Here is a 25,689-nt window from a genome sequence, read left to right as displayed (position 1 = left end):
GTGCTTGTGTCTCACACTCATCAACCTTGTTTTATCAGGAAATCATTCCTCTGACACTGACTGATCTTCCCCTAAAATGATGGCATGGGTTCTGATCGTCAGCACCACGCTGGCTTCACAGTACTGTGGCGGCTTCTCTGAGTGCTGTGGGAAACGTCTGTGCACTAGGCATCTTCCACAAGGTGCTGTTAAGCTGGGAGGGATTTGGAAGGAGCCAGCAGGCTTTGTCTCTTGGAGGATTTCCTCTTAAAGCACTAGTAAATTGTTGAAAAGTCATCTTTCTGTGTGAATCACTTTCTCAAAATGTCTCTATAAGGACAGTTTAAGCCATTAAAAAGAAAACTAAGGGTCAACAATATTAAAGCTGCATACAGATCACGTGACTGGGATTCAATCCACACCAAGACTCTAAGGGCAAGGCTTTCCACTACCTCAAGATGACTCCAGGGAAATGTCAAGCTTAACCAGTATTTATAGGTTTCCCAGAGAGTACTGACATAAAATTCTGTCTGAAGACCCATATAAAAAAGCCTCTAAATTCAGTATTTCCCAAGATAGTTGAAAGGTTACAATACAGCTTTCAAGGGTATCAGAGATATACCTCACTGAATTCAGTGTTATCCATTACGAACTAGAAAGACGCCAAGCCAAGAGATCCATCCTTGCTCTCACCTGCTATTCAGATAATGTCACAGTAACATAATTCTAATCTGAAATAAAGCCCATTGGTTTAGTTAGAGACTTAAGAAGGTAGCCTTAGGCAGAAGTATCTTCTTACTTTCTGAGACAAATTAACCTTTTTTTTTTTTTTTGGAGTTCATAAGCTTTATCATTAAGCTCTCTCTCTCTCTCTCTCTCTCTCTCTCTCTCTATATATATATATATATATATATATATATATATATATATATATATATATATCCACCAAAGCACTTATAAACATTTTTGGGTTGCCAAGAACCATATAAAAGTAAGTATCGTTGCTACTCTTCCCCATATGAATAAGCTGCAGCAAATTCAAAGCCATTTCCACAGTCTCGCCATGCTTTGATGAGGTCCCACACCATACCTACCCCAGAGACATCCTGGCAGAGCCTCATTGTGTGCTTCTCCTCACCATGAACAAGCCAATTGATTAAATGAGGGCGCTCTGAAAGGATTATAGGCCCCTTTCAATGAGAATTTGCTCTTTGACCACCAAATTTATATTATCAACTAGGTAGTTTCAACTTAATAACAACTACCACCTTTGAAAGTGAAATGTACAAAGCATTTTACCACTATACAACCTCTTTGAATATAATTATATATGTAATATATATTGATAAAGTTATCAAAGAAGATAAACCAAAATGCTTCATCATTTTATACAAAAGTAGACAGTATTTATAAAAACATAATGCTACAGAAGAACAGCAAGATTTTACCCACACTTACAACAGCATAATAAATGCTGAAGACCCTTAGATAGACAGTAAATGAACCAGAGTGAGGCAGAAAAAGACTAAATTTAGTTAGCTAGAGATGCAGCCATTGTCGAGGCATGAATTTATATATGCAGGGATTAGTTGAAAAGGAGAATTTCAGGCTTACAGAAACAGCAGGCTTATTTTTTTTATTTGTTTATGTTCGATGTGCTTTTGGTATCAGGTCTAAGCAGGAAGAGACAGGAGTGTAAAACGGGGTTTCTTGTTTACAATCTGGGACAAAGGATGCTAGCTGCCATCTGCACTACCACGAACACTCAGCGCCCTAACTACATCCTTCAGCAGCTCTGGTACATACTGTAATTATAAAAGCAGTTCTTGGAGAACCACGGAAGCGATCACGTCCGTCACACAGTACCCATCACTTCTCCCACTCATGGTCTGTAGTTGGTAGTTCAGATGAGGTTAAATTCCATTAAGCTGAAATTTTTGTTTTGTTTTGTTTTTCAAGATAGCATTTCTCTGTGTAGCCTTGGCTGTCCTGAACTCAATTTGTAGAAAAGGCTGGCCTCGAACTCACAGTGATCTGCCTACTTGTGCCTCCCTGAGTGCTGGGATTAAAGGCTTGTGCCACTGTACCTGGCTTAAACTGGATTATTTTTTAACTGTAAATCTGGAGTCCTATGTTAATTCATATAACCAAAATTATACAAACTAAAGCCAAAAAAGCTTTGTAACTCAGAAATGTCAGACAAAGTCATTCTAAAGGTGGTTAACTAACTGTCACCCAAGGCAAGGTACACATTTAGATCACAAGTCTTAAGGGAAGTGCAACGAACACAACACGTATTTGCAGAACTGTAAGTCTGTTACAACAGTCTACACCTGGCTACACATCAGAATCACTTTGGTAACGTATATATTTGTTTAATTACAGAAACAGATCCCAGGCCAACAGTTCTGATTTCATTCACACTGTAATGGTAAGCCCATCATATCATATTTTTCCTAACACTTCCAAGTGATTCTAATATGCAGCCAAGGCAGCAATTCATAGTTTATATAATTAATATTCATTAATTTTTAAGAGGATCCAATTGTCACTCAAAATCTTCAACATTCAGAAAATATGTCAGGAAATGTAAACACTGCTGCACATTTATAGACATTGTGACACTGTGGCATGTGCTTTCTAACATCTGCATCATCTCCACTTGTTTCCTTGGTGACAGTTCCTGCATTGGAAGGAGAGAGGCAAGGACACAGTACCAAAGCATCCTTATTAAGACACTGGTATAAATGAGAGACTGCTGCAGAATTCTTGGGTAAAACATGCAGAAACCTGAAACAACTGTCACGTAGTCTCAGTGACTTGTGAGTCTTCTGAAGGCAGTTTAGGAAATAAATAACTTGGCTAATGAGTTTATTTACCCATAAAGAAATGTACATCCACAACTACTGGTTAGTTTCTAAAGCGACGCCTCCAGCTCCTCCAACAGAAGAGCATGTCCCACAAGGTTCACACCAAGAAAAAGGGGACAGACTCTGCTTGTACTTTGAGCATCTTAAATTTCTAATAGTAGGGTCACACACCTCCAGATGCCAGGCTACTTCCCAGCTTCCTGTCCGTACCAAATAAGAACATACTGTAACAAGGTACCCTCTCTTCTCTGCTCCAGCTCTTCCTGATCACCCATGCTCATGGTACCAAACCAACTCAGGAGAACAGGCTCATGTACAGACAGCACACTGTGCCCAGCACAGCACACACTGCAAACCCTCAACCTTTATCAGCTCAAAAGAAACACCCATCACTGAGGTAAACCAAGAGGAAAATGTTCCTTTCATTTATTGCCTCACTAAAGGATATTAAGAAATTTAAATTTTTTCTCATTTCATCAAAACCTGAGATTGCTTGCCAGAAAGCATTTCAAACAATTTGACTTAAATGGCAGTGTGTTCACTGAGAATTAGTTAATGGGCCTCCACAAATGCTAAGCGTCTGTTCCAGGACCCCATTCCTGTTGATTGGTGAATTTTGAACAGCAGCAAATCAAGTTCCCAGGGCAGCTTCCCAAATGGGTCCTTCCCTGCAGGGTCTGGCCAGAAGCTCTCAAGGGCATCTTTTAGTTTACTGAGCAACTTGGGAAACATCACTCAAGTATTTGTATGAAACACTGTTGAGAACATCCTTTTATGAAGTGACTCTGAAAACTGTTTTAAGCTTAGAAAACATGGAATCTGTAGAAAATTTTCCCCCTCAATTTGATTCCTATATTTACTTTTAGTAAAGCCAGGGTATAATTTTCATAAATATTCTTCTATTCCATCCTTAAATTTTCCACACAAACGCTCCTGAATCCTGATGCATGCCTTCTTGTATGTTTCAGGTGAACAGTAAAGCGTCTACTATTGACTTAGGATTCTTGTTTGCTTGCAAAAGTAATTAATCCATATTTTTCAGTTAAATAGGTAAATATTTCCATTTAGTAATTCATATAAGAAGCACCTACTTTGCTCCTTGTGAGTTTTTTTTTATAATTTAAATATGAAGGCTCGCATGATCCTATTTAGCAGTGACTAAAATGAGAAAATAAAAAGTAAAGTGAAGAGAACACTCATCTATTTTTCAAAGCTAGTGTATGTATATATATATATGCTATAGTATATTGTATATACTATATAGTATATAATTATTCAAATATATAATATATAGTAATATATTACATATGCTGTGATAGCACATATATCTTTTGTATAATATATGTATTTATGTGTATATATATATATATATATATATATATAACTAAAAAAATATATGCCCATTCCATATCACAAGCAGTTCACTGTCTTGATCTTATCTCAGTTTTATCTCCTGTATTGGAGTATGATCACTAATTGCAATGTTTTTAAAACAGAACATGTTCTGTGTATGTTCAGGCTTTAAGAGTCACACTGTAAGAACGCTCAGATCCAAGCCCAGGACTCACAGCAGTAAAGGCAGGAGGAGGAGAGCTGGTAATAACAACCATAGAAAAGGAGATTTTTCAAGAGTTACCAAAAAGGGCAATTAGTCAATATAAGCTACGAAGACAGGGGATTACAGCTAAAGGTTAGAAGAATCAGTCTTACAAGCTGAGACAGGTTAATGTGCATTTCTTAAACTGCACTGTAAGGCAATATCAGACATTACATATTTTTTATAATTGCTATAAGTAGTTTCTGCTCGCAATTCTTAATTTCAGGTCTGCAATGTAAAGGACACGACATTCCAAATGAAGTATAATTCTCTAAGTAGTCTAATATTCAATATTTCACAGTAAAAACCTCCTAGCATCACCACTTAGATAAAACTAAAGAATAAATAAACAAGATAACTGTTTATTTTAACACACTAAAGGCAGAATGTGCCATGCCATCAGGAATTAATGCTACAGGAGCAGTGAGCCCAGTGCCCACTAGCCCAGAGCCTACTTACTTTTGGTCTAGTGACTGCCCACTCACGGGGAACTGGAGTTCCCTTAATTACAAATGCTAGGATCTGAAATCATGCTCTGATGAGTAAAAAGAGCATATTTCATTCTCATGTCCACACGAGTACTTCTCAGTTAAAGACAATTCTTAGCCAGTCACAAAGTGTGCTGCAAGCCTTGCACTGTCCCTGATGAAAGACACCTCTGCTCACTGATGGACGGCAGGTCAGCTTTCGTTACCACACAGAAGCAGACTTTACAAATTAAGACCAGTGTGAACGTTTTGCTTTTTTTTTTTGCCAATTACATATAAATTATCCATTCCACTTTAAACAAAAGTCAACATAGGAAAACCTATTTTGCTAACAGGACTTTAGGCAGTAAACTCAGTCCTAAGGTAGCCACCACTGGAACCGCTAGAGCACATACACGGTGGACGTTCAATTAGTGCAGTGCAGCTCACACTGGACTTAACATCTGAAACCAATTGAGCCCGCTGCTCATCAGCTCCCGTAGGCACCTCCACCCAGCTGCTCTGTACATAGCCTGAAAGACTAGTGTGTTTTCTTAAAGTACTTAATAGGTAGATATGATAAAGTGACTTAAATGATTCTCACCTATCTTTTTATCGACTGGCTATGGTAGAGGCACATTTTGAATTTTTTCCCCCAATTCAGGCAGAGAAGCTATGAAACAATATACTCCACTTTAAACCTTGGTTCCCTTCCAAGTCCAAAATAAATAACATTTTAATAAACTGGAATAGCATACCCTCCTATACTGTACCACACTATAAATCCAAATAGATATTGCAAAAATTTTAAAGCATTAAAACACTATTTAGAATTTACATTGAAAAAAAGTAAACTGGGTTTGTATATAGGCTCAGAAAATAGTTTCAGTTTAAAAAGAAAATTCCTTAAAAACAACAAACACCCACCTACAGAAGCAGAAATAAAGACATTACCTTCTGTTAAAAGAAGAAACTTCTGTCTCAGTTTGGTCTACAAAGGCCATACAGCAGCGAGGACTGGGCAGGCACAACAGAAAGCAGGAGGGGGGTGAGTGACAGGCGCATGCAGAGTGCTTTGAGTTGGGCACGTAAGGGGCTGGAACTTCTCTGTTTGCTCTGGGATAGGACGGGAAAGTTTTTCTCCTACTTAACCCCTTGGGGCAAAGTCTTACTAATGGTAACAGCTGGTGTACAGAGGGACTGATCTGCACCGAGGTCAGCCAGCCAGGATATGAAGGTGACATGTAATTTCTAGCCCTTTCCTGCTTCTACAGGGAAATTGCAACAAGGGCTGTTTTTAGTTATAATGTCCTTTGATCTTCTGGATTTAAAGTTACTTAGTAGATTAAAGCCATGTTGGCTGATACTGTTTGCGTGCTCAGCCTGGTTTAAGAGCCTCAGACTGAGTTTTCTGACACATTGGCTACTACATCTAAACTAACACAAATAAACACCAACGCCTGTTTATTTCCAAGCCTGGATCCTGTACTCTTTCACACACGGGTCTTGAGATCTTGCTTTCAAAGGAGGAAGTTCACAGTTTAAGAAAGGCAGTCTTCTTTCTTTCTTTTTTTTTTAAAGAAGGAAGTATTAACTCAAGCAGTGATAATTGGTTTGTTTTTCCCCCAATTTTGCCAAATAAAAATAGCCATTGGCTAAATTAACTTAACACTGCTTTTTATAAACAGATGGCCATAACGATGCTAGGGTAAATCTATATAAATTTTAATAAACCCCTGCAAAAATACCATATATTTATAAATTATAACCTTTTCAAAAGCAAGTGACAGCTTATTAAAACCATGACCTCTGCCCTGCTTGTCTTTAATAATAAAATTGTGTGAACAGTTTTCTGTCAGGACATGCTGATTAATTACATGAAAAGTGGATATTCAAGTTTCCAAAGCATGAACAAAAGAGAAAAAGGTGAAACTGAGCTTCATCAAAACAATGTTTCATGCATCACAGGGCATTCTCAAGAAAGTAAAAAGATTAAACATACAGAATGAGGGAAAAATTCTCAAATCATATACCTAAGTGTCTACCATTCAGATGTATGTTTATAAACAAACAAACATAAAAACCAAAAACTAGAAGTCATCCATAAAAAGAAAATCCATTTTAAGAGAGTCCAGGGTTTTAAAAAGGTGTTTCTCAGGCATTCAAGTAGTTAATACTTATTAATAATTTAAGGAACTAAAAATTAAAACCACAATGAAATGGATACCATTTCATATCTTCAAAGATGGTCATAACAAAGAAAGAATTCCAAACATTGCCAAAAGCATAGAAGCCGGAATTCTTCCAGGGTGCTGGGGGGACGACTGTGAAGAGCCTAACGGCCTCCGTGATCCAGCAACTCCACTGCCAGGTGCAGTTGATACTGAGCATTAAATGCATTATTTCTGGGTTCATACTTTGTGAATTTGCCTATTAGATATGTTACTTGTAACCCTCCACAAAATCCTTAGGGTATTTTCACAGATACTGAGCCATGCTACTGCAGTGGTGGGAAATCTGACTTGCTGGTGCACACGTCCCAGGGGAGACCAAACAGGATGAAGCTCTTCTGTTTGCCTGTCATACCACAAACAGATACATCTCTGGCAGCTGAATGAATGCCACAGAGTCACAGTGTTTGTGCTCTCTGCTGGCGATCTTGCTGTTTAAGGGCCTGGTGCTCTCATGTGCAAGGAGGCTGGGATGTACTAATCAGAGTTATGTGTGACATAAACGCTTTCAGACACGAGTTACACTGCTGTTAGATACAAGTATTAATGTTAAGGAACCAGCAATATATATCAGGGGAGCTGTCTCTACACAGAAACACACAAAGCCAGGCTTCAATGATTATCTGATGAGAATGCTGTGAACATGGGTTCAGGTTCACAGGAACCTGAATTTCTGGATGATTCACTGATCGCTTATTTCCAGTGACTTTTTGGTCTTATCTATCACAAATGATAACTGACTCCATGTACCAAAGAGAACTGAAAACAAATTGTTTCAAAATGTGGACATAAATACTTAAGAGTACAAAAAAAGAAAGAAAGAAAGAAAGAAAGAAAGAAAGAAAGAAAGAAAGAAAAGTAGACACAACCTGCATTCCCTCCATCACATGACAGCGGGATAAACATGCCACCAATGTACCTTTCCAATACAATGCAATTTGCCCATGAAGATAGCGAAGTGCATGCAACAGCACTAGTCAACCTTGAAAACTTGGTTAAGTGAAAGCCAGAAACAAAAGGCCACATATTCCATGACTTTCTTTAGACAAAGCATGCAGCATAGGCGAGCCGTGGTGACAGAAGTGAACTACCTAACGGCCACCTCGAGCAGGGGTTGGAGCTAACGGTGGGAACAGCTGCTGATGGGTGTGGAGTCTCCTTCTGAATGACAAAATGTTTCAGAATAAAAAAAATTACAGAGTGTGGTGAAACCCCACTCAGCCAGACACTGAGAAACAGTGAAATCTTTGGTATGTTAGCTATGTCTCAATAAAAAACAGGAAAGGTGTAAAATCCCAGCCATAAAGCCAGTGGCTCTCAGTGGAGTGTGCATCAGGATTCCCCACTGGTTACCAGGTCATATCACCTGCATTCTGATGCTGAAGGTTTTGGACAGGAGTCAGGGTTGGAGGTAGGCTGGAGATTTTCATTTTCTAGGAAGTCTGGGCTTCCTAGATATGATCAGACCCATGTTCTAAGAAGCACTGATAAAGGCAAAGCTTAGCCTCCTAAAGGTCCTTTTACCTCCACATCTCCCAAGTTTAACTAAAGTACCTCAGTGTGGGAGTGGGAGGCAAAGAAGGCGGAATATGAAAGGGAAAAGGACTTAGTTGAGCCAGAGTGTTAGTCCCTACAATCAAAGTCTGATGATTTGATATCACACGTACTCTAATACTGTAACATCTAAAAATCTTCCACAAAACTACACTAACTAATTAAGAATGAAGGTATATTAACACTCTGGTCACCTTAACAATACTTCCATTTAGTAAATTAAAATGACTAATCCCATTTCACTGTGCTTCTCCTCACACAAAATGAAAATGCTTTACAACTGATTCCACACATGGCTGCAAGAAACTCCTTAGAACATTACAGTGTCACAAACTCCAAAGCCCAGCTCTCCAGCTTCCAAACCCACACATCATATTTGCATTTGTAACAGCTGCTGATTTCTATCTGACCTCTCAGAACTGGGGTGTGTGAAAACAGGCAAGTGAAAGTACGTCTGGTATTATCACGTGGTGTTTACTACTACCTAAAAAACATGATTAATTTCAAGCTTTCCGTAATAGCATTCAGAGAAAAAAAGGAAATGCTTGATGACCTTGAGAAATCCTAATACTCCCAGGAAAGTTTTACTTTTTACTGTACAATTGCAATCTCTTCCTTCTCTGTGAAGGGCAGAGGAGCACAGGAGAGGGATTAGGGGGCAGGGAGCAGAAGAAGCACAGTTGGTACTTTTAAAAAAGTGATTTAAAAATGGGGGGGGGGGGCGGCTGCTCATTGTCTCCTTCCTTCCCAGCTGAAGCTGGCCTGGTAGGCAGGCTTTGTTACATGACACTCATCGCCACCGACTCCTCACTGGTGACCATCAGCTGCAACACATGAGCATGCTGGGGAGACCACAGAGCAATGCTCCAGCAAGGTGTTTTCCAGTTTGGTCAAGTCAGTAATGTATTTGTTTGTTTGTTTGTTTGTTTTTGAACAGGATTTCTCTATATATCCTTGGCTGTCCTGCACTTGCTTTGTAGACCAGGCCAGCCTCAAACTCACAGAGATTCACCTGCCTCTGCCTCCCTAATAGCTTAATAACTTGTAAGTATAAATTCAGAAGAAGAAATGCCAGTAAAGCTACAGACAGTACTCCATGCTGGGTTTTAGTGTTTCTGGTGTACAGATCAGCAGACGCCTACTTAAGATCTCAGACCAGAACCCAGGATTGCTCAAGTCACAGAGAGTGCAGGAGGCAGTCCATGCAGACCTGGAAACTCAGGCTAGGCTTTCTGAGCTCATAAATAACCTGCAAGTCATCATGTAACCCTGATGTCGTCTTTTCCATTTACAAATTTTAAATGTAGGGAAAGACGATCTCACAGGCTCTGAATTCAGTGTTGATGAATTTTGAGGCCGCTACAGAAAGATAAAATAAATCCCAGTTTTACCATTCCAAATTATATTAGCAGATTGGGAACAAAGACAGAGCACAGGTAAACTGTAGAATAGTCACAGGCTCTGGGCACTTGGAAAATGTGCATCAATCGGGCCTGTTCTTCTTATCTGACAGCTGTCATCGGTTAATCTCCTTCCCCCACTTCCTGCTGGAAATTCTATCTCCAGATCTGCAGCTCCCAGATGCCACTGCAGGGCTGTCTGGCAGCTGAAGAATGTGCCCTTCCCCTCTCCTCGGCCCCAGCTCCACTAAAGCACGCCCCTGGCCATCTCCACTTGCTCAGCACTGACTTACTCAACCATCACACTACAAAATCCTCCCCTAAATCTGCTTTCCAAGTCCCTTCATGCTTTGTTCTCCCAGGTTTGGGGATGTTAATGAAAACAGCCTCCAGAAAGGGAAAGACACTTAGCACTCACAGGCACCTCTTGGGGAAGGGGGTGCTCTCTCTCTGTTGCTGTGATTCCCATCTGCCAGATGTTAGGGTACTGGAAGCCCCCCTGGCCCCCCCATGCTCCCCGCTGGTGTTTTCATACAAGACTAGGAAACTTGGGTCCTAAGCTTCTTCAGCAGTACCACACCTGCCTCAAATGTCTTCTAGACCCTGTCCATTACCACCTGCAATATCTGACCCTATTTCCTAACATAGCTATTCATGTTATTTTGGGTACCCGCAAAGGCAGCCACAGGGGCTGTTTCAGTTCAAACTGCTTTACACGTACAGAAATTAGAACTTGAATTAGAACTCTCCGCTGAGCTGGAGAGTGCAGGCACAACTCCCCGAGCACACAAAAGACTGCCTGCAAAGGTCTTAGCTCCAACTCAAGCTTTGCCTCATTCTCCAACAGGTGCATCTCCATTGTTCCTGCCTTGTCAGCGCCTTCATTCATAAACACTGTGATGCTTTCTTCAACCTGCTGGTCCTTGGGCTGCTTAGCCAACCGGTTCTTGTCCTCCAACTGCCACACGCCACCCAGGCCTCATCCTACACTCCTCCTCTCCCCACACGGACACAACTGTTGCTTCAGCAGTCCTTTTTCAATATGCAATTTTGTTTGTGTTTCTCCACCTGCCAGGCCTCAGGGAAGTCTCCTTTCTCCTTACTCAGTTTCCAGCACTTTCTGCTTTTGTAAGCCTCTATTGCATGCCCTTGGGTGACCCTCTAGAATGTCTTACTCCAAACCTGGGGCAGTTCCTGACGGCAGCTTGTTTTGACTCTCATGCCTGGTCCCTGCCTATATCATCACACACTCAATTTCTACTCTTTATTCTGCAGCTCCTATTGTCCAAGGACATTCCCTTTATAAGTCCTGGATGATCAAAGTTGACAATATAAAATATAAATTGTCAGCATCAAAGAACTTCTTGAGTTTTCCTTTTTTTTTTTTTTCTTTTTAATTGAGAAGTTTTTCACCGTGTGGTTGCATTGTCCAGAGGCCAGGAAAGAGCATCATGTCCCCTGAGACTGGGGTTACAGTTATGAGCCACCATGGAATTGTTGGGAATTGAACCTGAGTGCTCTGAAAAGCAGCCAATGCTCTTAAGTGCTGAGCCATCTTACCAGCTCAGAGTATTTTCATCTACTCTCTCAGTCACCCAAACCCACAAATTCAACTTCAAGAGTTACTTATGGACCACCAGATCTATGCTGCATCCTGAGGTACAGTGGGAGTCATCTTTGACCTTTAAAGCAACTGCAGCTTTTCTCCCTCCCTCCCTGGCCACTGCCACCCATCCCCTCACTCCCATCCCCTGGGTCACCTTAGTTTAACTGTCCCTTGGATAACTGCCAGAGCCTAACAGGTGTGATTAATGCTTAGTTTGTACTTTTCCAACCTAGGAAACAGAGTTTCTACATTCATTAGCAGAAGAGACAGATCTGATCAAGCTGCTGTCATTCCAAAAATGCTAACGGCTCTCCCGTGCCAGGGTGCAGTCTAGTCATTTTAGCTGGAATGCAAGATCCTCCCTTACTGAGGTTCTTTCTCTCCCTCCTCCTCCTTGTGCTGAGTGTGGGTCAGGGTTAGTAAGTGAGTTTACCTGGCACGCTGGAGGCCTGGGACTTAACACCCAGCACGGGGGATGCTGAGTTGGGTCCCAGTGCTCTGCACTGAGCAAGGCTTCACACATGCTCTCTGGACTTACACTATATAGGCCTCTACCATCAGTGCCCTTCTATTACATTTCAACCTTCCCACAATCCCTTTCTTTGTAGAGCATATGGCCAACCACGGGGCTTCCACGAAGCCTTCTCTGATTGTCTGAAGCAGAAATCATGACATCCTACTCTAAGTCACATGATCCTGAGAGCACTATTACACCCCTTATCATATGCCAATTTTAAATATTTCTAAAAATCAAGGCCATTTATATCTCTCCCTTGCTTTAATCTACATTTAAAGGCAAAGGCTCTATTATCTTTAGACCTCTGAGAAAGGCATATAAATCATATTATACTATGCGCTAAGTTAAATATTTACACTTAACAAATGTTGACTGAAAAGTCACATTTCATAATTTGTTACTATGCAAAGTATAGAATTGAAATATAGTATTCAGGATACAAAATCTATTTTCCTGCTGACTTATATAAGCCCTGTGGACAATTCCCACCAAAACTGTGAGACAGAAACAACAATCAAGATTCATTTCATGTCAAGTTTGACTGCAGCACAGGAGCTAACATGTAAGCTCACTCTCAAGACAGCTTTTCAACTCTCACTTGTTTTGTTGTTGTTGTTGTTGTTGTTGTTGTTTGTGTGTGTGTGTGTGTGTGTGTGTGTGTGTGTGTGTGTTCATAGACATTAATGGAGATATTTTTATGTTTGCACTTTGTTTTCTTTGTGGCAGTACTGAGGGTTGAACTCAGAACCTCACACATGCTGGCTGAGCTACATCACTTAACAGGTATTTTTAAACAACAATGAAAGAATGTTTTTTTCTCTAAAGTGAGCCATTACAGGCACTAGTCTATAGACTTTCTATTTAACCTCTGGCTAATCTTACTGTACAAATCTGATCTCCATGATAAAGCATCATGGAAATTCATGAGTGTAGGAAGCCTTGGATTTTAGCTCATATATTCTGTTTGATTTGATTAAATATTAGAAAATCAAACATGTTTTATCAACAATACCAAAAAAATGTTTTGGTCATCTAGAATGAAATCCACTCAGTATTAACCAATGAGCTATCAAATGTCTTTAAAAGGTCAGAAACTGGAATATGTGCTTTAGAAGAAAAGGCCCGGGCATCCGTAGGTCTCAGGGAGAAAAGGCCCGGGCATCCGTGGGTCTCAGGGAGAAAAGGCCCAGGCATCAGTGGGTCTCAGGGAGAAAAGGCCCGGGCATCCGTGGGTCTCAGGGAGAAAAGGCCCAGGCATCAGTGGGTCTCAGGGAGAAAAGGCCCGGGCATCCATGGGTCTCAAGGAGAAAAGGCCCGGGCATCCGTGGGTCTCAGGGAAGAAGCAGTCTTTGTTGCTCTGTAGGCTACACAACAATTCTAATCTCTGTTAACCTGGCTGAAAGAAATTACTATTTAAAACCTCAAGCACTGGAGAGGAGACGGTAGTGAGATCAGGAGTTCAAGGTTACCCTCCACTATACATAATGTTAAATGGCAGCTTTTCTCAAAACACCAAAGGAGAAAACAACAAGCCTTGCCTTTTGAAGTGTGAAATTTAATGCAAGGCCAGTTTATTACAGTTCCACATTTGTCTGCAAGGAGAGCTTTCTTGTCACGAAAAACTCAGTATTAAATTTCAGAGAAGAGCAGTCTCAGATTTGATAGGTTTATATTAAAAAAAAAAAAGCCAAACCATTTCAGGCATTACAAAATAACAAGACTGCAGACAGATGACCTAAGAATATAATCCTGAGATGCACAAGGGTTTAAAACAAAGCATAATATTAACAGCTCTGGGCAGCTTCCAAAATATTTCTGGTTTGCAATATAGGATTTCAAATTGTGATATTTTTACAATAGAAGTTGTTGGCAGGAAATCTCCTGCTAACATGAAGTACAATATATCTTGACTTTAATCTAATTAGAACATTCTCTTAAGGGTTTCAGTTGTATTTTGTTACCAAACTCTACACTGAAATAAACGAAAGCAGTGTGCACAGAGGACAGCACTCCGTCTAACAAACTGAAATCTTCCATAAGTCAGATTTTTGGATGTTTAGGGGGGAAAGTTACACTTGCCTTCTTTACAGCATGAAGTAAAAATATGTACAAGCTAATTTTCTAACTGTTAGATATTATAGGAAACTAAGTGTCATCTGAATACAAATGTCATCACTGCTAAAGACTTACACAGATACATAACGTTCTTCGACATAAAATGAAACTGTACAGAACAGTAAATAAAACTCAAATCCACTTTATTTATTTACACTTTTTATAATATATGATAATATTGTTTTTGGCAAGGAAAGAACCTGAAACCACCCAAACTCTAAGGCTGAGCACTAGAGTTAGGTATGTCATGAATGCAGAGGAAGCTGATTGAGATGTTGAAAAGACATGCATTAACGATTCAAAAGTTAAACAGTTAAAAACTGTGAAAATCAACCATGCCTCAGAAATTTGTTTATTTGAGAAAAAATTCTGAGAGATGGCTATAAAAAGATAAGAAATAAGGTAATGATAAATGAGAAAGGAGTAAGGATATTTAGCTTATGTCAGAATTGAAGACTAAGAGAACATACAAAATTTCCCAGTAAGGCAGTGTTGTTACAGTGCTGGTCTGGCTGACAGCAAACGTTTATATAAACGGGATGCATTAGAAACTGGGCTTGAGTCCTAAAAAGTCAAAGGGCCTCACTATCTCTAAGGGCAGGATAGCATCATCAGTCAGCTCAGCAAAGCCATACTCCACCCAGCAGGGGATTGAAGCAGATGCTGAGACTCACAGCCAAACTCTGGGGTGGAGCTCAGGGAGTCTTATGGAGGAGTTGGGGGATAGAGGGACCTGGAGGGGTCAGGAGCTCCACAAGGAGACCACAGAGCCAACAAATCCGGGCAGAGGAGAGGCGGGTGCTGCAGAGACTGATGCACCAACCAAGGACCACGCATGGTGTGGACCTAGACCCTCTGCTCAGAAGTAGTAAATAGGCAGCACAGTCTCCTTGTGGGTCCCATAATATGGGGAGTTGGGTCTACTTCTGACATGGACTCTGGTGCCCACGAGTTGATCACCTCCCCCTGGCCACAGAGGAAGAGGATACAAGCAGTCCAGGTGAGACTTGATAGGCTGTCAGATGCTAGGGGAGGAGGGCTCCCGCTTCCTGAGGACTAGGGGAGGGGGACATGGGGAAATGAGAGAGGGAGGGGGACCTGGAGGCGACGAAGGAGGGGGCTACACTCGGGATACAAAGTGAACAAATTTTAAAAAATTTAAATTAAAAAAAAATTTTAAAACACTGAAATGGTAATGGTCTGTCTTCTCACTTATTGGCGAAACTAAGGTAGTAGGAATCACTTGAGTCCAGGAATTCAAAACTAGTTTGTATAAAAAAAACAAGACCCCGGCCGGGCAGTGGTGGCGCACTTGGGGGGCAGAGGCAGGTGGATTTCTGTGAGTTCGAGGCCTGCCTGGTCTACAATGCGAGTCCGAGACAGCCAAGGCTACACAGAGAAATCCTGTCTCGAAAAACCAAAAACCAAAAAAACAAAACAAAACAAAACAAACAAACAAACAAAAAAAAAAAAACAAGACCCCAACCCCATCTCAAAAACACCACTGAAACCACAACCATCTTGATGCCCCTTCCGTTCTGCAGGGAGGCAGTTCCAGCCTCAGGTATCTGAAGCGGTCTCTACAGGCCTTGGTGCTAAAACCCTCAGTGGGTCCTAGCTGCCCACGGCCGTCCACAGTGGTAGACTTTTCTGGATCTGTCAGTCAGAATGTTTCTCCTGATGATTCAGTAGTGATTGCTCCAGGTCCAGGGTTCTGAAGTGTGGCTGTGACAAGGTACTGCTGCTGGGGCTTCCCAAAGACCGGGGCCAGGTAGAGCCTTCAGGAAGCATCTTAACCATTTCAGGAGAGAGAACAGGTTTCCTTGTTAACATAGCCCAGGGCCTACTCACATAACCTAGGTTTGCAGTACTTCTAGTGCAAGTGTAGGAGGAAAATGTCCCATGTGTTCAAACTCCTTAATTACAAAACTCACAACCTAATGAGTGAGATCACAACGTAATCATGAAAACAGCCTGACATGCAGAGAGCAAAGCATTGGTTTAGATACTGACAATAACAATAAAATAAGCTTACACAATTATTGTTTTAAGTTACATGTTTGTGTGTGTGTGTGTGTGTATGTGTGTGTGTGTGTGTATGTGTTAACAGGGCTATGATGTGTACAGTGCAGAAAACAAAGTGTGGGAGTCAGTTCCCTCCTTCAACTACGGGGAGTCCTAGAGACCAAACACAGTTCATCAGGCTTGCTAGCAAGCATCTTTTTCTGCAGAGCCATCTCGTCAATCCTTACACAATCACTGATAGCAAGAAAGCACAGTATTTCCTAGGTAAGGCATTGCACTGGAGTTCCAAGCTAACAACAAGGTACTGCCAAGATGATCTTTGCCTTAAAACAAAACAGCAATGCATTGAGAAGAGAGATTCACACTACAATGTTAGGACTTTTAGTCAGAACTCATGCTTTGCAAAGGCTTGTCATCATTGCCAGTACCTTACACAATAGGAGAATAAAAGATAAAAATAGCTCTGAGCAGCCACAGAAATTCTACCAGCACACTCTGTTTTGTTCCTAAGTTAAGGCATCAGCTTTGTTGAGTCAAGGAATAGCATTGCTTTACTGGCTATCTCAGTCAGCATCCGTGGCTTCCTAAGTACTCAGTGTTCTGAAGTGGCATTCCCTTAGTATCCCAGTCAGCACAGCCCTCATCCTCAGTGAAGGAACATAATGCATTCCCTGTCCCATCCCTATGGGACCTTAGACAATGTGACACCCTCTCCTTCCTCTGCCAGGAGTGAGGCTTTGGAATTCACATCCACACCCTGCTGGCTTTGAGAAGAGTCAAACCAGCACCAAGAATCAAGCTCAGGCCTTTTATATGGAGAAGTGCAAATGCCATAAACTTCTAAAATAATCTTTATTCTTATGTAAAATTAAAACACTTTTAACTTTCATCAGAGAATTTTAACTTTGGAAGTCAGAAAGATGGCTTAAAAAGCCAGATGACCCAACTCTGAAACTCTAGGGAAAAGGAGAGCAGCAGCTCCTGAAAGTTATTCAGAACTACACAAACTCTGGCCCATGCACACGCACCAACACATGCACACTGTACAAAAGATGCAGACAACATGCACATCACACATGCCAATACACACATGCAAGTACACACAGGTACATGTTCAAATGCAGATACACACATACATATCCCCCACAGATAACAAGTCTTTTTTAAAAATTAGAGATTATAAATTTTTGAAGCAATTGCTTATCTCAGTGTTAGCTGCTTATCATTTTAACAATACCTGGGATGATTTCATCATTATAACAAGTATCTGAGAAACCAGGCAGGGACCAGGAACACAAAGAGAAAGGACCTACTTGGCTATGGTTTGAAGGTTTCAGTACACACTCGTCCATTGGGCCTGCGGCTCAGCCAGGGTGCAGGAACAGAGCGTCGACTCCCACGAGGCCCCACATCTTAACGTTCTACTCCTCCCTGTTGGCACCAACTGAGGACACAGTCTGATAGAGCTGGGGCTGTGTTGGGACCATCAGTAGTCACTGTGGACAATAGAGAAAAGCCACTTAGAGGTGGCACTCAAGGACAACTGGAGCTTTCTCAGATTTGAGAAAGCCACATTCTTAATGACTCTGTGTCTTGAGGCTCTTAAAAGTTGAGTTTCACAGGGCTTCTTATCACAGTTCTAGATTTGAATGGTCTATTCTCACAGGGACAAGCGAGTGTTCTTATTTCTTTCTTTCTTTCTTATTTATTTATTTATTTATTTATTTATTTATTTATTGTGTGTATGTACACACCAGGACATGCATATTGGAGGGTCAGAGGACAACTTGTAGGAATCTGTTCTCTCCTTCCACCATGTGGGACTTGGGGACTGAACCAGGGTCATGAGGCTTGGTGACAAATACCTTTACCCACTGAGCCATGCGGTCAGCATTGCCTATGCCCTTTTTGAAAGGGTAGTGAACAAGTGGAAGCGATGAGAAGAGTGAAAGAAGAAGCACCATCCCAGTGCCCATGCCATCCTGTTTCTGCAAGCAGATGTTCTAGAGGAAGCAAATGCTTCACTAATGATAACATAGAGACTTTACAGGCCACAGGAATGGCTCTTCTGATTCTAACTTCAAAGCATAAAATTAACGTCCCTTTGGGACATGTTTTGAAGGCAATTACACCGACATATAGTAATATATGTTTGTTTGTTTATTTCTGCATTCTAGAAGTTGAAAAGTTCAACCGAGCATGTGCACAAGTCTCCCTAAGTTTTCAGTTTTCACAGGTTCCTTCTGGAGCCCGCATCCTGACCCTGATAACGAAGACTACCTACACATAGGGAAGAAGACATTTTTAACACCATGAAGAGTTCATGGCTGCCTCTGGCTCACCTGCAAACAAAGCCTAAGCAAGCTTGGAAAAGAGACACAGCAGTTGTGTACACAGACGTTACCCATTTGATTTTCATATGCATATTATTTTATATGTACTTGAGAAAATAAAGCTCTCACTCTCACCTACAAATCTGGGAATAAAACAAATTATCCCCACTTGGCTCCGTGGGCATCAAACAAGAAGTATGAGTTACAAAAAGTGAGGAATGCTTCAACCTTGAATTTTCTAAAAGTTCTCCCAAGACCTTCCCCACACCCTCGTGCTGAAGACTGAGCCCAGGGCTTTGTGGGTGTTGGGCAAACTTTCTACTGCAAACTATATCCTAGCCAGCTCTTTTTTTTAATGTATCCATTTACTGAGTGTTTAATGCTAATAATTGTGACTTCTTTGTAAGACAAATGTAGTAAAAAGAGAGAAGAGGGAAAGCAGACGGCATGTGACTAGAGAGGAAAAGCAATCCAAATGCTGTGAGCTGACTTCTCTTCTGAAGATGCTCTCCCAGGGAAGTCCATGCCCCTAGCATGTGAGCTAACAGCACCATCTCCACCCTACGTTCACACATTCAAGCTGGTACTTGACATTACCTAGCTGTCTGTGAAAATAGAGCTCAGCTCATTAATAGTTTCATTAATATTATTAATTTTCTATTTCACTTCTAGCCATTTCATAGGAAAGCATTTAAAGAATACAAGTCACTACCAATTACTAGAAAGTGTCATGAGGTCACTTGTCACATCGGAGAAATCTTAATGTGCTCTGCCTCGTTGCTGCTTTTTCCACACGCCCAGCCTTTGAAGCACAGTAGAAGCTTCTGTTTCTTCCTGCCTGCTGTGACCATCAGGGAGGCTGGCAGTCATGCGCACTGCCTCCAAACCCGTATCACACCACTGCACCGGGCAGCTGCGCTTCTCTCCCACTCCCACTGTGTCACGTGCCAACACCCACACAGGAGTCCACGTCCCTGTGTCACTGTTTTTCCAGCTGGGTTGTTTGGGGGGATCTCAAATAGCCAAATAAGTTAAACAAAATTTATTCAAGCGTAAGAATATACTGTGATTTTCTTTTTTCCCCTTCTGTTGTCTAATATGCCTAATGACTAAATCACAGTTAAAAAGAAACACTTTGATACCACAGCTCTTTGATCTCTACAGATGTATTGGTTCTCCTCCTATTAGTACTTGTAGGCTCTCTTAAGTTTCTCTTTAAATTTGGGGGGGGGGGAGCCAGGGGGCATTGAGACAAGGTTTCTCTGTATAGCCTTCGCTATCCTGGACTCTCTTTGTAGATCAGGTTGGCTTTGAACTTATAGAGATCCACCTGCCTCTACCTACCAGAATTCTGGGTTTAAAGGTGTGTGCCACCACACCGAGCTTCTCTTTAATTTTTAGTTGACATAATTATACATATTTATGAAGTATAGTGTGATATGGAAATAATTTATAAGGATCAAATCAGTGTAATTAGCATTTTCTGTCTCCTTAAACTGCACGGTTTTTATGCTTTACTATAACACATATTAACTGCACAAAATGACGAATTTCAGGACTGGGGAGAGTGTGGTCAGTGCTTGCCTCAAGGCAGGAGGGTGTGGGCACGTGACACATGTGCAACTCCCCCTCCCTGCCCTAGGGGTGGGAGAAAGGAGGGTCCCTGGGGCTTGCTGACCAGCCAGCCTAACCGAGGAGCTCTGGGCTCCCCTTAAGCTGCACATTTTCAATAACCTTTATAGCAGATGTTAACTGTATAACTGTATAGAACAGCAGATTTTGTGACTGGGGAGATGGCTCAGTTGGCAACAGTACTGTGCTAAGTGCTGTAAAAAAAAAAAAAAAAAAAAAAAAAACTAAGCCAAACCCAAACTACCTTAACTCAAAACACTTCAGGATTCTGCACCCAATGTGGAAATTAACTTGTTTAAACAAGAAAATTAAGGACTCTCCCTGCCCCAACCAAACACTACACTGAAGTGACTTTTCCCAGAGGGGAAATGCACATGTAGGAAGCCCACTTCTTTGGGGCCCTCTCCAAGTACAATGCCCACTTCTTTGGGGCCCTCCCCAGGTGCGGTATCCATTTTGGAGCGTTTAAGAGTTGAGGGCCTGACAAAGATGCCGCTGCCTGTGCTGCATGACCCTGCTCTACCAGACACTCCAGGCTCTAGAAAGCAACTGCGAATTTACAAGTTGCTGCTTAGTACTCTCTCCAGGTGCAAAGAACGTAAAGAACGTGAAGAACCTGTGGGCAAGAGGAGCCTTGTGTCTGGCTGCCTGGAGCTGAGCAGAGTGCACAGTGCACTTTACACGAGATGAAAGCCCCCGCAGTCTGTAAACTCTCAGGAAGTACCTTTATAAGTGATGCATTGGTAACACATAGGCAATGTGAACATTTTATTCACCCAGTCCTGTGAATATATCTAAATCTGTATTTTCACGAATACTTAGTTTTACATATTTATTTATGTCCTAGTAGCAGTCTGAATGAAATCACACAAGTTATTCAAAATTAATAGCCCCATGGATTAAATAAAATTTATTGATGATAAAGGAAGCTTTCACACAGACCAAATTAATTCAGTTCTTTAAGTTTAATAAAGTACACCAGGAAAGCCCATGTAACTGCAATGAAGTTTAATGGACGCTCAATTTGACACGAACACAGCAGGCAATAGAGGCAATGAAAGCATAAATCACAAATATGAAGCAGCCTTAACAAAATGCCAGGTTTTCTCAGAAATTGGCCAACATATACTTCTGACTAAGTATGCATTCAGGTACATGACAGCTAGTGATGCTGGGGAGAGCGCAGTCGACCCCTGAAGGTATCCTTTAATTAGCTAGTTCCAAGGCCGAGCTGATGACCACTTGGAAGTGAGACTCATTACATGCCTGTGGAAGTCCTCTGTAAGTGACATCACCACACAGCTGCATAAACAGATTTACTATGACACGCTCCTCTACCACAGGTGTACAGCTCCATTCTACGCATTATGCATGCTCTTCAGACTAGCACGATTTAGGACTCAAATTTAAGGAAACAAAAAGCTTTTAAATTATTTTAACTATTTGTAAAATGAAATATTAACCTGACAGATCATTCACCATCTCAGGATCCATTCTATCTTTATTTCTTTTTTATGTTCCAACTTGTTTTAAAATGAAGTATAACTCTTTATTTTCAATACAGCAGTAATAAAATCTCCATCAAAATACTCAATAGCATCAGTCTAAAAGTATTTGATTTGCATTTACCAGCAACACATTTAACAGCATGAAAATTTTGTTTTTCTAGTGACAACACAGAGTTGAAATAAGTAAAAAGTTCCAATAATATAATTAAATGAAGAAAAATCACTTTGTTGGCTAAGACAGGTTCCCTGAAAAAGCTCAAGGTAAAGAAGTTCTCTAGGCTTTTATGTTTTCAAAGGTTTCGGGATTGTGTTAAGGATCCTAACGTGCTCAATGAAGCTGAAAAGGTCCATACACTAATACGGTGCAGTGAGAACAGGTGGCTGGGCAGCGGCTTCCCAGGCTGTCCCAGGTTAAATGAGACTTGAAAGCAAAGGCTTGGGAATCTCGTGCAAACCTGTTTTCTGTCTGCCACATCATTCAGACATAAAGCTTGGGCATTACTTTTTATATTTTTGGTTCTGAGCCTAGCCTTTAACGGCTGAGCCATCTCTCCAGCCCAGACATTACATTTGAATTCTGAAAACACAAAGGTTTAAAACCTCACGGTGACAAGTACTCAAATACCTTCCCTTTCCTTAACGGTCCTCTAAACTCCCTAACCCGTACGCAATGGAAATGAGGCTGCTTCCAGCTGCTGCCCAACACCTGGGCACTCCATCCTTCCTGATGGAGAAATGTAAAGCAGACCACTTTTCCTAAAGGGGGTTTGGACCCCAGGGGCACAGCTCAAAGGCCGTTTGTACTGCTGTCACACACACACTGAAGCAGACAGGAGAATCAGTGTGTATCTACGCACGGATTCTCGGTGTCTTCTGTAGCAGAGCTCAAACGCAGGCCTTTAGACACGCAGGAGCAGGGCTCTCCCCTGGCCCGGTAGCTGATACATCCATCAGTACTACTCTTTGGTCTATTTGGAAGCCATTGTCCAAAGCATGGTACCTTTTAACTTTTCATAGTGTAAACTAAGGCCAGTTTGGTTGATGTTTCTAAACAGTGGCTACAAATGTGGCTTAAGCAATGGAAGCTTCTGAAAAACCATTTGCAGCGTCATTTTCCACTCACTAGAAAGGGACACTACGTAAGCATTTGTTATAGAAACTATACAACCAAATTCACCAATATGTTAGTAGATATTGCTTTTCATTTTAATGTTTAGATTTTTACTATTAAATACCTAACTGGACATCCAAAATACCCATTCCTTTGCTAATACGGATTCTTGTAACTCAGGCTTTCCATCTGGTTCAATTGCCTTCTCATTGCAATATATGGATTTATAACTTTGAGTAAAAAATTGAGTAGTGTGCATTCTTAGTCTTTTATGGTCCCCATACTCTCTTTCACTCAACCCTTGTTCGGTACTTTGAAGACAGGCTCTCACTGCCTGCTGGCATCTATTCGAGCTGGCTGCGGTCAGCCTTAACATGCAGTGTTGGTGGAAAGCCCATCTTTTGCGTCTGTGTACCAGAGGCAGCCTTACAAAGTCACCTGGGCTCATCTCAAAGTCATCATCCTCCGTGCCTCTGCCTCCTAAGTCCAGGGACTTCAGGCATGTGCCTTTGCCCTCAAAAGAAAAGTGTCTTTTGTGAGTGTCTTTCTCTTCTTTCCAGCTAATGACTTTACACCTTTCCCTGGTTCCTTAAGCCTCTCATAATCCTTTGCCCACTTAGAACTAACTAGTAAACTACTTCCTTAACACTACACTAGTAACACACACGAGCAGAAGAGATCACCCATCACTTAACCACCAGTATCCGTTAGTTTCCTATTGTGTCACCAGTCCTAATTTCTCCATCTCTGTCTGCCCTCCTCCCCGGCTCTGTGTGTGTGTGTGTGTGTGTGTGTGTGTGTGTGTGTGTGTGTGTGTATCGCTATACATGAATGTTATTGAGCATATGTATGTACACATGTGTGTAGGTATACGTACCTACATGGATGTGGAGGCCCCAAGTTGAGGTCTGGCATGTTCCCTCAATTGCTCCACACTTTATTGAGGCAGGATCTCTCGCCAAACCTGAGCTCAGAGCCAAATTGCCCAAAGGACCCTTTGTCTCTGCCTCCCAGGTGCTGGGATTACAGGCGTCTGCCATATCTTTCAGGGTTTTAAGTGGTTTCTAGGGAACTGGGGATCCGCACACTTTGAGAGCAAGGACTTTACGTGTATTTTGTCTACTGAGCACCTCCCCCGCGCACCTGTTCTCAATTCTAAGGCTAGTCTTCTATCTGTGCATGAGATCCACGTCCTCTGACCTACTTCAGATATCAACTAGTTCTCATATCTCCTCTATGCCCCCCAAACTCTCCCCCTCTACTGGATTACTTCCATTAGTTTATAAATGTACCTTTATGCTTCTCTTTTCAAAATAACAACAAAACAAACAAGAGACTATCCCTGGCGCTGTAGGGCTCAGATTTCTCAACAAAGTCATAACTTTATCTTCCACTCACCACCCTGCTCATGAGACACTAGCTGAGCAAACTGCAAAAGGTCTTTACAGTGTATTTTCTAAAAATATACTTATTTATTTTCTCCAGAAACAGATTAAATATACCTAAGTTAAAGCAGCTCAGGACACAATTTCATGTATCTTATCAGATCACAGTAGGATAAAACAATCACTTCAGAATGTGATCTTATTTGGGAAAGAAAGCTGTGACTGTCACTCCCATAAAAGGGTTCATACTACAGCTGATGGGTCCCTAATCCAACAGGACCAATGTCCTTCTAACAGAGGGAACCTGACACAGGACGCACAGGAAGAACACGATGTGAACAGATGGCACAGACAAGGGTGATACATTCCTCCATTAAGCAATTCTAAAATCTGCCAGCATCCCCCAGCAGACAGAGTGAAAGCGACTGCCCTCAGCCTTCAGAAGGAAACAGCTGCGCTGGTGTTATGATCTTACTTTCCAGCTCCCATAATGACAACCCACAGATCTCTGTGGTTCAAGCTTCTCAGTTCACCACACCTGTTGCAGGCGCCCAGCAACCCGTCACTTCTTCCTGTGTTCTTCCCTTGCCTCTCACAACCAACCAGCTCTCGACTTCATTTACATACAATCACATGCCTTTCCTTTTTTCTTTATGGTTAATTATACTCATACTGATCTCCTCTACAGGCCATAAAGTAGACCAGGCCAGGGTCTTAATTGCTCTCCCTGTATGGCTGTCTTTCAACTCCTAACTCCTACCTGTGATGACTATTCTTGGTTGTCAACTTGACTTCATTTGGAATGTACTAAAACCCAAGCATCTGAGAACACCTGGGAGGGATTTTTTTTTCCTTAATTAAATCATTTGAAGTGGGAAGACCCACTTTTAATTCCCATCTTTTGAGGTGGGAAGGTACAGCTTTAATCTGGACCACACTTTCCCTTGGCAGTCTCTATAAAGACATGGAAGAAGGATGTTTGCCCTCTTTGCCTGCTTGCTCTAACTCTCACTGGCAAGTCCATGCCTTCAATGGCATTCACTACTTCTTTGGGATTCTGGCAATGTACTGAAGACCAGCTGACACATCCCTCCTCAAGGACTGAACAATTACTGGATTCTTGAAACTTCCATTGGTAGACAGCCATTTTTGGACTATCTAGACCACGTTGTGTAAGCCATTCTAATTAATCTAAAGGTAAATAGGGCTTCCAAAATACTCTACACTAATTTATTTAATACTAGCTTGTAAGGACTTTGAAGGCTTTTTCTTTCATTCTTAAAATTTCTGGACCACAAAAGAACTTCAACATTCTTTCTCAAAACTGCCATAATGAAAAATGAAAAACTTGACACTTGA

The 25,689-nt window shown here is 41.4% G+C and overlaps 1 protein-coding gene across 9 annotated transcripts in view; it reads right to left on the bottom strand.

The window, feature by feature from the left end:
* Positions 1-25,689, bottom strand: part of DISP1 (dispatched RND transporter family member 1) — a 140,359-nt gene that overhangs the window by 54,607 nt on the left and 60,063 nt on the right. For 6 of the 9 annotated variants that reach the window (XM_084800379.1, XM_084800381.1, XM_084800380.1 and 3 more), the window contains one exon: positions 17,675-17,857. The exons of 2 other annotated variants lie outside the window; for them this stretch is intronic. The gene's annotated coding sequence lies outside the window, so the exon portion shown is untranslated. Of the gene's footprint in view, positions 1-5,867; positions 6,003-17,674; positions 17,858-25,689 lie in introns of those variants that run through there. One more of the 9 variants, XM_084800386.1, reaches the window with a different exon arrangement.

Source organism: Acomys minous, assembly GCF_964271855.1.
Source record: "Acomys minous genome assembly, chromosome: 1".
Taxonomy (NCBI): domain Eukaryota; kingdom Metazoa; phylum Chordata; class Mammalia; order Rodentia; family Muridae; genus Acomys; species Acomys minous.
This window is presented reverse-complemented; position numbering and strand designations above follow the sequence as displayed.